Here is an 18208-nt window from a genome sequence, read left to right as displayed (position 1 = left end):
CAGAAGCCTTACCGTTTACAATTGCTACAAGTCCTGACACCCGATGACAAAGTCAAACGCTTTGAATTTTCGGCGCGGTTGCAACAGCTCATGGAAGAGGATGCGTTCAGTGTGAAACTTGTTTTCAGTGATGAAGCAACATTTTTTCTTAATGGTGAAGTGAACAGACACAATGTGCGAATCTGGGCGGTAGAGAATCCTCACGCATTCGTGCAGGAAATTCGCAATTCACCAAAAGTTAACTGTTTTGTGCAATCTCACGGTTTAAAGTTTACGGCCCCTTTTTCTTCTGCGAAAAAAACGTTACAGGACACGTGTATCTAGACATGCTGCAAAATTGGCTCATGCCACAATTGGAGACCGACAGCGCCGACTTCATCTTTCAACAGGATGGTGCTTCACCGCACTTCCATCATGATGTTCGGCATTTCTTAAACAGGAGATTGGAAAACCGATGGATCGGTCGTGGTGGAGATCATGTTCAGCAATTCATGTCAAGGCCTCCACGCTCTCCCGACTCAACCCCATGCGATTTCTTTCTGTGCGGTTATGTGAAAGATTCAGTGGTTAAACCTCCTCTACCAAGAAACGTGCCAGAACTGCGAGCTCGCATCAACGATGCTTTCAAACTCATTGATGGGGACATGCTGCGCCGAGTGTGGGAGAAACTTGATTATTGGCTTGATGTCTGCCGAATCACTAAAGGGGCACATATCGAACATTTGTGAATGCCTAAAAAAACTTTTTGAGTTTTTGTATGTGTGTGCAAAGCATTGTGAAAATATCTCAAATAATAAAGTTGTTGTAGAGCTGTGAAATCGCTTCAATCATTTGTAATAACCCTGTAATGTGACTAAGTGCAGCACTCCGCAGAATCAGTGTTATAAGCATGCCAGCAGTCAGACCGGCAGAGTGTACCGACAGCTAGGACAGCTCCGGCCGATGCCTATGCCGGCTATAGCCCAGTAGACACTCGCTGTAGTTTGTCTATAGAAATTTTTATATTTTTGGGTGTAACACCACTTTGGAGTTGTATAGCGTAGTATTTTAGTTGTTATTATTTCTTGTCATTGTCTTGTAACTTATATCTGGCTTTTGCCACCACAAGAATTATTGTTTTCTTGTTGTTCTTGAGTTTGGAAATTAGTGAACACCAAGAAGGCGTTTTAGTTAAATAAAGTGTGTTCAGACTTGATCGTTAGTTGTCGCTCCGGCCGATACCTATGCCGGCTATAGCCCAGTAGACACTCGTTGTAGTTTTTCTGTTTGAAATTTTTATATTTTTGGGTGTAACACCAGTTTGGAGTTGTATAGCGTAGTATTTTAGTTGTTATTATTTCTTGTCATTGTCTTGTAACTTATATCTGGCTTTTGCCACCACAAGAATCATTGTTTTCTTGTTGTTCTTGAGTTTGGAAATTAGTGAACACCAAGAAGGCGTTTTAGTTAAATAAAGTGTGTTCGGACTTGATCGTTAGTTGTCTCCTGCCAACCGCAGGAGTCTACAACAACCACACGAAGAAAGGAGAACGTGGAAGCTTGTGTGAGAGATGCCCTGGCCTCTCACAAATCTGAGACGATCGACAACGTGTAGTCTGCATACTTGACCTAATCGAGCAACTAGAATGTTCCCCGCTGTTCCTACCGTCGCAACGCAGTCGTACCAAATACACGCGTAATGTCTGTGGCAGCGCGCCTGCTGCGCACCGCGCCTGCACGAACCATCATAAAAACCCGGTTAAGTCCCAGAACTGCGAAAGCAGCGAAAATGCGGCGCAGGTTGCAGACCAAGCGTAAAACAAGAGTACGTCAGTTGAAAGAAGTCTGAAGGAAGAGTGCCCTTTCGAAACTCCCTTAACTTACTCCCAAACTTTGCTGAACCGTTCTCTTTCACGCCGCTAACGGCCAATCGTAGGGCATGGCACGGTCGTCCCTCCATAAGGCTGTCTTAAAAGTGGTCAGGCAAGACTAATACGGGAAACATACACTTCTGTTGCAGGAGTGAAGTAAATGGAACACGATATGAATGTTACAATAGGCGCAAAACACGATATTACACCGTGGAAGCTGACTTCTTAAGAACGAAGCATATATTGGGATCGTAAAATTTGAAACACTGAATTACAAGGAAGAGGTGACCGTGCGGAAAATATGGAGATATTGTATTAATCAGTTAAGTACTTGCCGAGCGGTCTAAGGCGCTTCACTCATGGACTGTGCGGCTGGTCCCGGCAGAGGTTCGAGTCCTTCCTCGGGCATGGGTGTGTGCGTTTGTCCTTAGGATAATTTAGGTTAAGTAGTGTATAAGCTTAGGGACTGATGACCTTAGCAGTTAAGTCCCATAAGATTTCACACACATTTGAACATTTGAACTTAAGGGGCTCCGGAACGCCCTATACTTGCAATGTTAAAATAACGCTTATAAATTACATCTTTCCTCACAAAGTATTTGAGGTAGGAAGTTGAACTTTTTACAGATTATTTATTGGAATATGGGCTACAACTTAACACAGAGATTTTACAAAATTTTAGTTCAGTTATTAAAGATGATTTTTTTCAATTGTAATGAAAATTCACAACATTTTTTGCAATTTTTTATTTATATATTCAAAAATATACAGTTTTTTGGAAAAAGGCTGTGTTAAATTATGCAGAAGGTACTGTGTAACATTTACTGAAAGTTTGAAACAAATATTTTTGGAAGATCCTTAGAAAACATGTAATTAGTATGAGAGAATAAAAGTTTTGGGAATCGAGCGACAAAGATTGGATTAACTTTTTAGTGCATTCCAGGTCCATAGGATGGATTATCTTCATCCTCTGCAAACTCCTCCTCCAGCTTCCTCTTGTTCCTCCTCCTGTTTACTCTTGCTTGTATTTCTAGACTCTTTACAGTCCTGTCTGCAGCCCGAAGGCGTTCCTTGTCTAAAGCAAGCATCGCTCGTACCATGTTAGAACCTATCTTCATTCCCATATTTCTTAATACCTTGCACCTTACAATGTTGCCATCATTGAAAGTCGCAACAGCAACTTTACTTTTACTCATTATTATACTTCAACAAAACAGAGACTCAAGAAACAGAATTAATTACGAATATTTTCGAGATAACGACAGAGTAAATAAACATGAAACAATCGACAATCACACCAGCGATATATATTGAACCATCACAGGTTAGCCACAACACATACTTTGTCTCACATCACTAAAATGTACCTGATGAACACGGACGTTAATAATAACACCATTTGACAGCAGTTTAACAGCGCCACAGTGGGTCACGTCCATGTAGAACACATTTCAAAAAAAATTTAAAAATAGTTGTAGTCTTCGGAATTGAATAAATTATATATCTATTAAAAGGTAATAGTCTGCAGATTCAGAAAACGCAAAAAAGTAAAAATTGAACTTTTCATGATTTTGAGCCTTTCCGGAGCCCCTTAAGTAATTACACTGCAAATAGAGGAAAACGTTTTGCGAAAATACGGTGCTGCAGTGTCTGTGTTCAGAAGAACGATGAAATGTGCGGCCACTACAGCCGTTATGAAATACATGAAATGTATTCGCAGTTGCAAATACGAACAACCATCAACTTTACAAGGGAATGACGACAATGAGAATTTGTTCCGGACCTGGAGTCGAACCCGGATTTTCCGCTTTAGGCGAGCAAAACCAAGAAACCAAGGGGAAAGAAGACTGGGTTTAACGTCTTGTCTACATCGAGGTCTTTAGAGACAGAGCATAAGCTCGGATTGTGTGAAGAATAGGGAAGGAAGTCGGCCGTGTCCTTTCAAAGGAACCATCCCAGCATTTGCCCGAAGCGATTTAAGGAAATTGCGGAAACACCAAATCTGGATGGCTGGACGCGGATTTGAGCCATAGTCACCCTGAATGCGAGTGCAGTGTGCTAACCACTTCAACCCCTTTACGCGAGAAATTTCCTTAATGGCTTCGGCTATGCGTGCAAAGCACACGGCCAGACTCAAGCTATCATATATCGTCGTTCCTGCCTCACAATCTGTGCTCGTACACACATTATGTAATTCCCGTACGGAGGAGGGCGTTTTAATTGAAAATCGCTGCCTAATGTCGGCGGATAAATATGGTGATGCAGTGCCTGTGCCAGGAAGAACGATTTGAAGTTCCTACGGAAAAATGAGAAAATACTTAGTAGAACTTGGAACTTCGACTCATACTATTTAGAACGCACGGTATCACACAAAGGAAACCCGGACGATGGTTTGAAAATGAAAATATTCGGGAAAAATGATCGGATATTTTAGGTAGCTGAAGTCTTGACATCTTCTACAATAACGTGCCAAAGATGAACAGTATAGCATTAGTTTATAAATTTTTGCTTGTTTATAGACAAAATCACATGTTTATGACACAGTTCAAAAAATGGTTCAAATGGCTCTGAGCACTATGGGACTTAACTTCTGAGATCATCAGTCTCCTAGAACTTAGAACTACTTAAACCTAACTAACCTAAGGACACCACACACATCCATGCCCGAGACAGGATTCGAACCTGCGACCGTAGCGGACGCGCGGTTCCAGACTGTAGCGCCTAGAACCGCTCGGCCACCTCCTCTGGCTTATGAGACAGTCATAACCGGTTTCGGCCATACAATGATCATATTCAGATGCTAAAACAATACAAAAGAAAATTTATATTAAAACCTAAAAAATAAGTGCAATATTTAACCACGCTTATTAGTAATCTAACTGAATTTATGCGAAATACATACAGTTCGTACCTAAAGGCGGTATACACTGAACACAGGTTCATGCGTTGTCAAACTAGCTATAAAATGTAAAACACCGGTCTTATATACACTCCTGGAAATTGAAATAAGAACACCGTGAATTCATTGTCCCAGGAAGGGGAAACTTTATTGACACATTCCTGGGGTCAGATACATCACATGATCACACTGGCAGAACCACAGGCACATAGACACAGGCAACAGAGCATGCACAATGTCGGCACTAGTACAGTGTATATCCACCTTTCGCAGCAATGCAGGCTGCTATTCTCCCATGGAGACGATCGTAGAGATGCTGGATGTAGTCCTGTGGAACGGCTTGCCATGCCATTTCCACCTGGCGCCTCAGTTGGACCAGCGTTCGTGCTGGACGTGCAGACTGCGTGAGACGACGCTTCATCCAGTCCCAAACATGCTCAATGGGGGACAGATCCGGAGATCTTGCTGGCCAGGGTAGTTGACTTACACCTTCTAGAGCACGTTGGGTGGCACGGGATACATGCGGACGTGCATTGTCCTGTTGGAACAGCAAGTTCCCTTGCCGGTCTAGGAATGGTAGAACGATGGGTTCGATGACGGTTTGGATGTACCGTGCACTATTCAGTGTCCACTCGACGATCACCAGTGGTGTACGGCCAGTGTAGGAGATCGCTCCCCACACCATGATGCCGGGTGTTGGCCCTGTGTGCCTCGATCGTATGCAGTCCTGATTGTGGCGCTCACCTGCACGGCGCCAAACACGCATACGACCATCATTGGCACCAAGGCAGAAGCGACTCTCATCGCTGAAGACGACACGTCTCCATTCGTCCCTCCATTCACGCCTGTCGCGACACCACTGGAGGCGGGCTGCACGATGTTGGGGCGTGAGCGGAAGACGGCCTAACGGTGTGCGGGACCGTAGCCCAGCTTCATGGAGACGGTTGCGAATGGTCCTCGCCGATACCTCAGTAGCAACAGTGTCCCTAATTTGCTGGGAAGTGGCGGTGCGGTCCCCTACGGCACTGCGTAGGATCCTACGGTCTTGGCGTGCATCCGTGCGTCGCTGCGGTCCGGTCCCAGGTCGACGGGCACGTGCACCTTCCGCCGACCACTGGCGACAACATCGATGTACTGTGGAGACCTCACGCCCCACGTGTTGAGCAATTCGGCGGTACGTCCACCCGGCCTCCCGCATGCCCACTATACGCCCTCGCTCAAAGTCCGTCAACTGCACATACGGTTCACGCCCACGCTGTCGCGGCATGCTACCAGTGTTAAAGAGTGCGATGGAGCTCCGTATGCCACGGCAAACTGGTTGACACTGACGGCGGCGGTGCACAAATGCTGCGCAGCTAGCGCCGTTCGACGGCCAACACCGCGGTTCCTGGTGTGTCCGCTATGCCGTGCGTGTGATCATTGCTTGTACAGCCCTCTCGCAGTGTCCGGAGCAAGTATGGTGGGTCTGACACACCGGTGTCAATGTGTTCTTTTTTCCATTTCCAGGAGTGTAGATACAAAAATTTGTTAGCTTTCGTTCACCGTCTTTGCGCTAGATGCGCACGTCCTCTATAAGATAGTAATAATTTTTCAAAAGCCTAAAATATACAAATTTACTATTAATAGTTAGGTCAAATGTACATAAATTTTAAGATTAGAGAACAGATCGTTAAATCAGTCAAATAACATTTCAGAACAAGGCGAAAACATTGCTACAGATGAAAATAGTAGTAGCACATGTAGAGTGTATTTCTGACGCCCCATGTCGCTCTATTTCCGGCTATTGCCTGTTTATGCCGTTGTCCATTAGTACGGCATAGACGACACGGGCAGGACGACAAGTGTAGTGCTGTGCTGCAGGAGGCTGGCACGCTCCTACGCCTTAGAGGTTTTCGACATGTGCTGCGGCTCGCTCTAGGCAGCGCAATACTCGACCGCCGAAAGGCTCCATCCTCAGCTGAAGCATGTGCGTAGTGAAAACGATTCGCTCAGATGAACAGATCGTCATAAATGTTGAAGTATGCGTCTGTTGCAAATTCATTCTGTTCATTGAGGAGTTTGTGAGCTTCTCTGCGTCTCGTAACATAAATCTCTAATTATTCTAAAATGTCTATTCGTTTACTTTTTGTAACTTTATGTACAATTTGAAGCTGTTCGTCGATGTTACCAATATTATGACCCTTCTCTTGCATATGAAATCCTAGCGCAATCTTATTACTGGGATACGTGTGTTCTTTGAACATAAATTCAGTTAGATTACTAATAAGCGTGGTTAAATATTGCACTTATTTTTTAGGGTTTAATACAAATTTTCTTTTGTATTGTTTTAGCATCTGAAGATGGTCATTGTATGGCCGAAACCGGTTATGACTGTGTCATAAACATGTGATTGTGTCTATAAATAAACAAAAAAATTTTTACAAGAGAATCAATCACACTCTCCATAGACAAAATGTCGTTTATTCCAGTCACAATTGCGGCAAATCGTGGAGCAGAAATTTTACTAAAAGAATCCGTGAAGAAATGCGCCTTTCTGCTTACGTCTCCTCCATTAATCGTAACTGGTAAGGCTCCGGGAGGACGAGCAGTATTAAAGAACAGGTAGAACGACTGTTTTGTAAGCTGCTGCTTTTATGGATAAACTATATTTCCTTAAGATACACGCCCCGCGAAATTAGTTGTGCAGTAGCAAAGTGAGACTGTCGTACATTCAAAAGCGTTATAAATTCGTAAATAATTAGTCTGCCTGGAACTGTGTTTTCTAGTTTTACTGCACTTCGTTGCATCGGCACAAGTCGTTCGTTGTTCAACGCCATATTGCGCATTTCTTGGCTTACGAAACCCGTATAAATCTTGATTTCATCGAACCGTCTCACTCTAGGAAATGGTGACTTTATCGTCGTACTATACGTGATTTTAAGACAGAAATCAGAATTTAAAATTTCTATTGCACAAAAGAGTTTTTAATTAAAAAAAAATTCTACCCGTTTAGTACTGGTGTGTGTACTCGCTGTGCATTGAAGGATATGCAAATGCCAGAAAGTGGAAACCGATACCCTACAAATTCCGACGTATTACGTTATCCCAGCCTTCCTTATCTCGTACCATGATAGCTGGTACTCGTTTAATTAATATTTTGGAAGCGTGCAGCTAAATTAAATTTGTCACGTATAATCAAAAGAGTGGTTTCAATAACCAGCGAGTATTAATTACGTTTTGGGCAGCAGCGTGATAGGTTTCCATATGATTTCACGCCGCGGCGTAATCAAGCAGAGGCTGTGTGATGGCTGTGGGAGGCCTTTCCAGTGCGGACCGCGAGTTCCGAATTCCCTGCGGCGTCGCCAATTACTCCTTCCGGACTGTTCCCGCCGTGATTAATTGCTTTAGCAAGCGAATGAAATTTAATATCTGTTCTACAAGACCAGGCATTCTCTGCGTCGCCAAAAGCAAACCCGAATCCGATCGGAACGTGAATAAAGGAAAAGGTGCACTTTAATCAGACCCAAAGACGACAGGAATTTTCATCTCTGAAAGAACCTTCGCCATCTGTAAGGGTAAGGAGTGGCCTGAAACATTTTTGTATTACCCGTCAGAGCTCCTGTCATTATCAACAGACATTTGACATTTCGGGGAACGGAATTGTAACGTGTTTTTCGTCCAGATTGATAATGAAGACCAATACACTTCCCACCGTTATTTACTAATACCTCCTCCATTATATTTGCCATTGTAATAGGGAGAAAATAACTGTTATGGGCCCGTATGTTCTTTACGCATATACGACGTAGGCAGTAGCTTAATAGTACAATATATCACACATTTTGCTTCTCTGAACTTGTCTAACGGCGATTTGTGAAACCAATACCGTGTTTCTTCCAGAGACTCCTGAAAGTAAGAGTTTTGTTGTGCAATACTCCGTTATTTATGTCTTTATCTTAACGACATCATTCTCTTGTAAAATAATGGGACATCCTGTTTATGCTCGCTTGTTACATCATTTGGAGATGATTTGTATAAAACAGCCAATTCAAAAAAAAAAAATACGTATAAAATATTTAAAAAACCATTAATATAGAGGAAAAGCCAGTAATATATGATTATTACATTAAACAAATTTATGAGACTACTATACTCACATATAGTAGCAGTTGAAAAAATAATTAGTGAGAAAAATTCACTGACTAATGTATTCGCGAAATTTCATTACTCTACAGTAATAATTTTTCGGTATTGCTATTTCTTTTCCGTCATTGTATCTTGTCTCATATGGCGCCTGACGTTAGCGCAAAAGCTATCTCTGACAAAGTCTACGGCAGCACTCTTTCCATATAAGTAATTCTCACACCATTGCGTTTTGCATTTCCTTATGTTTTCTGTCTAGATCCGAAATTCCTTTTAATCGTTTGTTGTTTCTATTGTTCTCAAAGTGTCCATCAATCGAAAAATGCTGTAATTTCTATGTTACGTACATGTGATCAAAAGTATCCGGACACCTCCAAAAAAACATACGTTTTTCATATTAGGTGCCGTGGGCTGCCATCTACTGCCAGGTACCACATATCAGCGACTTCAGTAGTCATTAGACACCGTGAGAGAACAGAATGGGCCTCTCCGCGGAACTCACGGACTTCGAACGTGGTCAGGTGATTGGGTGTCACTCGTGTCATACGTCTGTTCGCGAGATTTCCACACTCCTAAACATCCCTAAGTCCACTGTTTCCGATGTGATAGTAAAGGGGAAACGCGAAGGGACACGTACAGCACAAAAGCGTACAGTCTGGGCTCATCTGTTGACTGACAGAGACCGCCGACTGTTGAAGAGGGTCATGTAATGTGTAATAAGCAGACATCTACCCAGACCATCAAACAGGAATTCCAAAATGCATCAGGATCCACTGCAAGTACTATGACACTTAGGAGGGAGGTGAGAAAACTTGGATTTCATGGTCGAGCGGCTGGTCATAAGCCACACGACACGCCCGTAAATGCACGACGACGCCTCGCTTGGTGTAATGAGCGTAAACTTTGGACGACTGAACAGTGGAAAGACGTTGTGTGGAGTGACGAAACACGGTACACAATGGGGCGATCCGATGGCAGGGTGTGGGTATGGCGAATGCCCGATGAACGCCATCTGCCAGGGTGGGTATTTCCAACAGTAAAATTCGGAGGTGGTGGTGTTACGGTGTTGTGTTTTTCAAGGAGGGGGCTTGTACCCGTTGCTGTTTTGTGTGGCACTATTACAGTTCAGGCCTACATTGATGTTTTAAGCACCTTCTTGCTTCCCACTGTTGAAGAGCAACTCGGGGATGGCGATTGCGTCTTTCAACACGATCGAGCACCTGTTCATAAAGCACGGCCTGTGGCGGAGTGGTTACACGGCAATAAATCCCTGTAATGGACTGACCTGCACAGAACCCTGACCTGAATCCTATAGAACACCATTGGTATGTTTTGGAACGCCGACATCCTGCCAGGCGTCACCGACCGACATCGACACCTCTCCTCAGTGCAGCACACCGTGAAGAATGGGCTGCCATTCCCCAAGAAACCTTCCAGCACCTGATTGAACGTATGCCTGCCAGAGTGGAAGCTGTCATCAAGGCTAAGGGTGGGCCAACACCATATTGAATTCCAGCATTACCGATGGAGGGCGCCACGAACTTGTAGGTCATTTTCAGCCAGGTGTCCGAATACTTTTGATCACATAGTGTATATCCGCGCCTCTCTGACAAAGTTTTCCTTTACTAACTTCACACTGCCTACAGTTTACATTTACATGTCTGTTTTGAGAAAAACACTGGTGTGTACATAGATGGTGCATTTGCACAGATTTGAATGCGTGATACGATTTCTGCGCCTCTACGTCTGTGGATGTTGGTGCGTTTAAGATAAATTTTGCGGTTGCTCCCCTAGCTTCTTTGCGCTTTTTGTCCCTGTTACCTATTACTTTCAAAAATATCTTACCACTGTATTTGCCTTATAGGTCCACGCCCTGTCTCCCACATTTTTGACGAATGCTTATTTGCAGAACGTACTGTAAGTTACCCTAACGACGATTTTAAACTACTCATTTACTCGTTGTAGAGGTGTGTGATAGGACCATGCTCCCTTATTTATTAATATTTACCTTTACCCTTTCTTTGTAGATAATCCGATAATGGCACAGAAGGGTAAAAAGCGTTCTTAATGAACCATTATTTGGTAAAAAAGACTGTTTTCTTTTTCTTAAATGACTTGTAACTGTTCCTATACCAGCCAGCTAAAGGAATGGAAAAGATTTTACGACTTACGATAATTACTAGAACTATCAAATAAACAGAGCTACGTAATCTAGCTGCACTAGCTAGGTCCAATTACAATCAATTTTTATCAACCAGAAACCTCGATAACCCCAGATCGTTTCTAACATTGGTAGTACTGAAAATTAGCTAAGTTCCTCTATGAATCAAATAGCTCATATTACGATAGTTTTTACTGTAAATTGAGTTATATGAAAGAGGTGAAAATAAATCGTATTCTCAGTTTCACCTGTATCTACGGCTTCCTTACTCTCAAATGGAAAACGTAATATTAACCAAAATAATTTATATGAAACGATGCAACGAATCGAATCCTGTAGGCTGAGAGACACAACTTAAAAATATGAAGAACGTTATTTTTGAACCAGAAAAGCTGCTTTAATGATGATGATGATACTTCATTTAGCTGGTCAAGCAGAAAGGATAATCACGCTGCAACGGTGGATTTACTGATGAATAAAAGAAATTAAACAAAATTACTGCAAGGAATGTCCAGTACGATAACGTTAATTCCAACAATTTTGTGCAACAGTGGAATTTCGGAATGGAATTTCGAAATGGAATTTCGGAATGGAATTCCGATTTGGGACAATAGTATTCACAGTTCCTGTGCGTAGTATACAGCTAGGTAAATCCTCCGAACAAAACGAATGCATATCTAAGTTGCTCTCCACTTGTTTGAAATGTCTAGAACAGTTTCATTTTCCTTAGTTGACGTATTGGCATAGATGTGGAATACATCATCACTGTGTCTAGAGGCAGGCAGAGGTGTGACAATTCGTTCACTTGTTGGCTACTGACTAGGTACTACTTCTCTTTTTTTACGTCAATATTACTCATTTACAAATGCGAATACTGCAGTCAGCCTTATTGTGAGTGTTGAGATAAAACGTACGAAAAAAAGCTGAAACCAAAATGTGTGCTTAAGAACGAATGTTCACTCTTCAGCGGAGTGTACGTTGACCTATAACTTCCTGGTGGAGTAGAACTGTGCGCCCAACCGTGACTCGAACCTGGAACCTTTGTCTTTCTCGGGCAGTGCCCTACCTACTGAGCTATCCAGGTACAGTCTGGGGTTTACTTCCGCTAACATTCTGCAGAGTCTTTGAGTTGGCTCCCCAAGAAGTTTCCTGTGGTATTCGCAATTAATTGTTGCGAATTTTCTTTTATTCAGTTATTTTCTGAAGACAGTGTCAGTAACTTAGTCACAATGAATTCCAGACGCGTTAGAGTACTGATGCCCTGTCACATTTTTGATCTGAATGTTGTCTGCAGATAGTAGTTTAGTGTATTTGTTGATCATTAATTCCGGTAACAGGTAGGAATTTGGAAATTTGTGGTAAGGCCTCTTGGGACCAATGCGCTGATGTCATCGGTCCCTAGGTTTACTCACTACTTAGTCAACTTAAACTAACTTACGCGAAGCACAAGAGACACACGCATGCCCGAGGGAGGACTCGAACCTCCGACGGGGGAAGCCGCGCGAACCGTAACAAGACGCCTGAGACCGCGCGGCTGCCCCGTGCGGCTGCCCCGCGCGGCCGTAACAGGTCGAGATTTTGTCTTTGAATACGAATAAAGAGAAACAGTCAGAATAGTACAGTCTTTTATTTCTGACTATACTGACCGGTTTCGGTTATCATAACCATCGTCTGGCCAAACTTATTTACCCAGACTACATGAGGAAGCGGTGACCGGAGCTGCTATGTAGACGTCACCTGCTGAGATGGAAAGCCGTGCCTCTGAGAGTCTGGTTCGTCGAGTCGTTAGACAAATGCCTTCAGTATATACCTTGTGAAATCTAGCTCCAAGTAAAAAACTTGAGAGATTATTTAGATAGTTTTTGAATATTTTTATGTGGTTTCCGGTGGCCCGTTACAGAGCAATTACATTTTGTTTGATTTCTTACCCTCAATTATCTTTTGATCTGTACTGAACTGGAAATAAATCCGTAACGGCGAATACGTCGACGGTATGCGCCTTTTTTGCAACTGCGGTCTGTCAAGCGAAGTGGTTCAAATGGCTCTGAGCACTATGGGACTTAACATCTATGGTCATCAGTCCCCTAGAACTCAGAACTACTTAAACCTAACTAACCTAAGGACGTCACACAACACCCAGTCATCACGAGGCAGAGAAAATCCCTGACCCCGCCGGGAATCGAACCCGGGAACCCGGGCGTGGGAAGCGAGAACGCTACCGCACAACCACGAGCTGCGGACTCAAGCGAAGTTCTAGAGGCCACCGCATCTCCCTAATAAATTGTCTTTATACCTTGGTTGATACTTGCTAAACAAGTTCATAATCTACTTCTATTGAAGTTTCTCGAAGTACTACGCCTACAGAAGGGCCGAGCGGTTCTAGGCGCTACAGTCTGGAACCGCGCGACCGCAACGGTCGCAGGTTCGAATCCTGTCTCGGGCATGGATGTGTGTGTTGTCCTTAGGTTAGTTAGGTTTAAGTAGTTCTAAGTTCTAGGGGACTGATGACCTTAGAAGTTAAGTCCCATAGTGCTCAGAGCCATTTGAACCATTTTTGAACCTCCAGAAGGCAGAGAGCGCACTATCGGGAACGCTCCCGCGTAACGTTAAAATGACAGGTTTACAAAACGACAGACTTCTATCGGCGGTAGACTGCAGTCGTGAGTGAGGTCGGTCCCGAGCCCTTTGTTCTGGTACCAGCACAGTTTTAGAATAACGATATTCTCGTTCCCAGCACGGCTGTACAAAGCTTGGCGTGTGGTACAACTCGGAATGAACACATTTCGTAGCCTAAAAGACCTGGTGATGACGGCAAAGTGTATCGAAACCAGTTGTTTGTAAATAAATATTTGTGTGACCTTGGTTTTACCGAGTAAAACAGATCCCTCCTAATTTCTCAGCATGAGGAAATTCAGTCATGCTGGAATTAATTTCAGTCCTATTTCCTCCAATGAAGCATCTTGACTGTTATTTTAGGAAGACATTTTGGAGCTCATTGTCGCCGTAAGTCGTGTGGGTGTTGTCGAATTCTACTGTAGCGAAACGGTTTGTCCCGAAACCGATTTATACAGCTCGCCTACCAGATGACTCCACAAACTCGTACTACCCTGCCTGTGAAGCAAATTATGTGGAATTAAATGATTAATTATCTTTACGTACAGGCTTTTCCATAACTTTAGCGAACACTGATAGTATAGAAATAGGTCAAAAATTGTCTACATTGTCCTATTCTCCATTTTTATAAAGCGGCTTTGCTACTGAGTACTTTAATCGTTCAGGAAACTGTTGTTGTACTGGTCTTCAGTCCTGAGACTGGTTTGATGCAGCTCTCCATGCTACTCTATCCTGTGCAAGCTTCTTCATCTCCCAGTACCTACTGCAACCTACATCCTTCTGAATCTGCTTAGTGTATTCATCTCTTGGTCTCCCCCTACGATTTTTACCCTCCACGCTGCCCTCCAATACTAAATTGGTGATCCCTTGATGCCTCAGAACATGTCCTACCAACCGATCCCTTCTTCTGGTCAAGTTGTGCCACAAACTTCTCTTCTCCCCAATCCTATTCAATATCCTATTCAATACTTCCTCATTAGTTATGTGATCTACCCATCTAATCTTCAGCATTCTTCTGTAGCACCACATTTCGAAAGCTTCTCTTCTTGTCCAAACTATTTACCGTCCATGTTTCACTTCCATACATAGCTACACTCCATACAAATACTTTCAGAAATGACTTCCTGACACTTAAATCTATTCTCGATGTAAAAAAATTTCTCTTCTTCCGAAACGCTTTCCTTGCCATTGCCAGCCTACATTTTAGATCCTCTCTACTTCGACCATCATCAGTTATTTTGCTCCCCAAATAGCAAAACTCCTTTACTAGTTACGTGTCTCATTTCCTAATCTAATACCCTGAACATCACCTGAATTAATTCGACTACATTCCATTATCCTCGTTTTGGTTTTGTTGATGTTCATCTTATATCCTCCCTTCAAGACACCATCCATTCCGTTCAACTGCTCTTCCAAGTCCTTTGCTGTCTCTGACAGAATTACAATGTCATCGGCGAACCTTAAAGTTTTTATTTCTTCTCCATGGACTTTAATACCTACTCCGAATTTTTCTTTTGTTTCCTTTACTGCTTGCTCAATATACAGATTGAATAACATCTGGGAGAGGCTACAACCCTGTCTTACTCCCTTCCCAACCACTGCTTCCCTTTCATGTCCCTCGACTCTTATAACTGCCATCTGGTTTCTGTACAAATTGTAAATAGCCTTTCGCGCCCTGTATTTTACCCCTGCCACCTTCAGAATTTGAAAGAGAGTATTCCAGTCAACGTTGTCAAAAGCTTTCTCTAAGTCTACAAATGCTAGAAAGGTAGGTTTGCCTTTCCTTAATCTTTCTTCTAAGATAAGTCGTAAGGTCAGTATTGCCTCACGTGTTCCAGTATTTCTACGGAATCCAAACTGATCTTCCCCGAGGTCGGCTTCTACCAGTTCTTCCATTCGTCTGTAAAGAATTCGTGTTAGTATTTTGCAGCTGTGGCTTATTAAACTGATTGTTCGGTAATTTTCACATCTGTCAACACCTTCTTTCTTTGGGATTGGAATTATTATATTCTTCTTGAAGTCTGAGGGTATTTCGCCTGTTTCATACATCTTGCTCACCAGATGGTAGAGTTTTGTCAGGACTGGCTCTCCCAAGGCCATCAGTAGTTCCAATGGAATGTTGTCTACTCCGGGGGCCTTGTTTCGACTCAGGTCTTTCAGTGCTCTGTCAAACTCTTCACGCAGTATCGTATCTCCCATTTCATCTTCATCTACCTCCTCTTCCATTTCCATAATATTGTCCTCAAGTACATCGCCCTTGTATAGACCCTCTATATACTCCTTCCACCTTTCTGCTTTCCCTTCTTTGCTTAGAACTGGGTTTCCATCAGAGCTCTTGATATTCATACAAGTGGCTTTCTTTTCTCCAAAGGTTTCTCTAGTTTTCCTGTAGGCAGTATCTATCTTACCCCTAGTGAGATAAGCCTCTACATCCTTACATTTTTCCTCTGGCCGTCGCTGCTTAGCCATTTTGCACTTCCTGTCGATCTCATTTTTGAGACGATTGTATTCCCTTTTGCCTGCTTCATTTACTGCGTTTTTATATTTTCTCCTTTCATCAATTAAATTCAATATTTCTTCTGTTACCCATGGATTTCCACTAGCACTCGTCTTTTTACCTACTTGATCCTCTGCTACCTTCACTACTTCATCCCTCAGAGCTATCCATTCTTCTTCTACTGTATTTCTTTCCCCCATTCCTGTCAATTGTTCCCTTATGCTCTCCCTGAAACTCTGTACAACCTCTGGTTCTTTCAGTTTATCCAGGTCCCATCTCCTTAAATTCCCACCTTTTTGCAGTTTCTTCAGTTTTAATCTACAGGTCATAACCAATAGATTGTGGTATAGTCCACATCTGCCCCTGGGAATGTCTTACAGTTTAAAACCTGGTTCCTAAATCTTTGTCTTACCATTATATAATCTATCTGATACCTTTTAGTATCTCCAGGGTTCTTCCATGTATACAACCTTCTATCATGATTCTTAAACCAAGTGTTAGCTATGATTGAGTTGTGCTCTGTGCAAAATTCTACCAGGCGGCTTCCTCTTTCATTTCTTACCCCCAATCCATATTCACCTACTACGTTTCCTTCTCTCCCTTTTCCTACACTCGAATTCCAGTCACCAATTTTTAATTTTTCGTCTCCCTTCAGTATCTGAATAATTTCTTTTATTTAATCATACATTTCTTCAATTTCTTCCTCATCTGCAGAGCTAGTTGGCATATAAACTTGTACTACTGTAGTAGGTGTGGGCTTCGTATCTATCTTGGCCACAATAATGCGTTCACTATGCTGCTTGTAGTAGCTTACCCACATTCCTATTTTCCAATTCATCATTAAACCTACTCCTGCATTACCCCTATTTGACTTTGTGTTTATAACCCTGTAGTCACCTGACCAAAAGTCTTGTTCCTCCTGCCACCGAACTTCACTAATTCCCGCTATATCTAACTTTAACCTATCCATTTCCCTTTTTAAATTTTCTAACCTACCTGCCCGATTAAGGGATCTGACATTCCACGCTCCGATCCGTAGAACGCCAGTTTTCTTTCTCCTGATAACGACATCCTCTTGAGTAGTCCCCGCCCGGAGATTCGAATGGGGGACTATTTTACCTCCGGAATATTTTTCACAAGAGGATGCCATCATCATTTAATCATACAGTAAAGCTGCATGCCTTCGGGAAAAATTACGGCCGTAGTTTCCCCTTGCTTTCAGCCGTTCGCAGTACCAGCACAGCAAGGCCGTTTTGGTTATTATTACAAGGCCAGATCAGTCAATCATTCAGACTGTTGCCCTTGCAACTACTGAAAAGGCTGCTGCCCCTCTTCAGGAACCACACGTTTGTCTGGCCTCTCAACAGATACCCCTCCGTTGTGGTTGTACCTACGGTACGGCTATCTGTATCGCTGAGGCACGCAAGCCTCCCCACCAACGGCAAGGTCCATGCTTCAGAAAACTGACCAACCTTAAAGAAAAATTACAAATATGGCCAAGTACAGGACTACCAAGTGCAGCACACTACTTTAATATTCTGCTAGGCACTCCATCATGTCCATGAGAGTCCTTAGTCTTCAGTGATTCAATTATTGACTCAATCTCCCCTTGTCAGTATGACAGAAAAGCATTTCAGACATCAGTCTCGGAAAATCATTTTGCAAGAGTTATATGATTCCCTGTAGAAACTAAGGTTTTTTTTTTTTAATTCACCAGGTATGCTCAGAAAGTGATCGTTAAATAATGAACATATATCTGAATTACCAGTAAGAGAAACATTTTTACTACGAGCTGAATTTATATCGTCGGCTTTGTGCTGCTGACGAGACACTTCCTTCAAAACAGATCATATGGTTTTAACTTTATTCTGTGAATTAGCTCTGCGTACAACATACTTTTTGTCTTCTTAATAACTTTTTTAAGCATCTTACAATACTGTTGGTAATGGGCTACTGTAGCTCGATTGTGACTGCTTCTAACATTTTTATATAAGTCCCACTTTTTTCTACATGATATTCTTATCCTACTAGTCAGACATTCAGGCTGCCGTTTAATGCTAGTAACA

Source organism: Schistocerca cancellata, chromosome 3, assembly GCF_023864275.1.
Source record: "Schistocerca cancellata isolate TAMUIC-IGC-003103 chromosome 3, iqSchCanc2.1, whole genome shotgun sequence".
In the NCBI taxonomy this organism is placed as follows: Eukaryota; Metazoa; Arthropoda; class Insecta; order Orthoptera; family Acrididae; genus Schistocerca; species Schistocerca cancellata.
The sequence above is the reverse complement of the archived record's forward strand: the minus strand, read 5'-3'. Positions refer to the sequence as shown.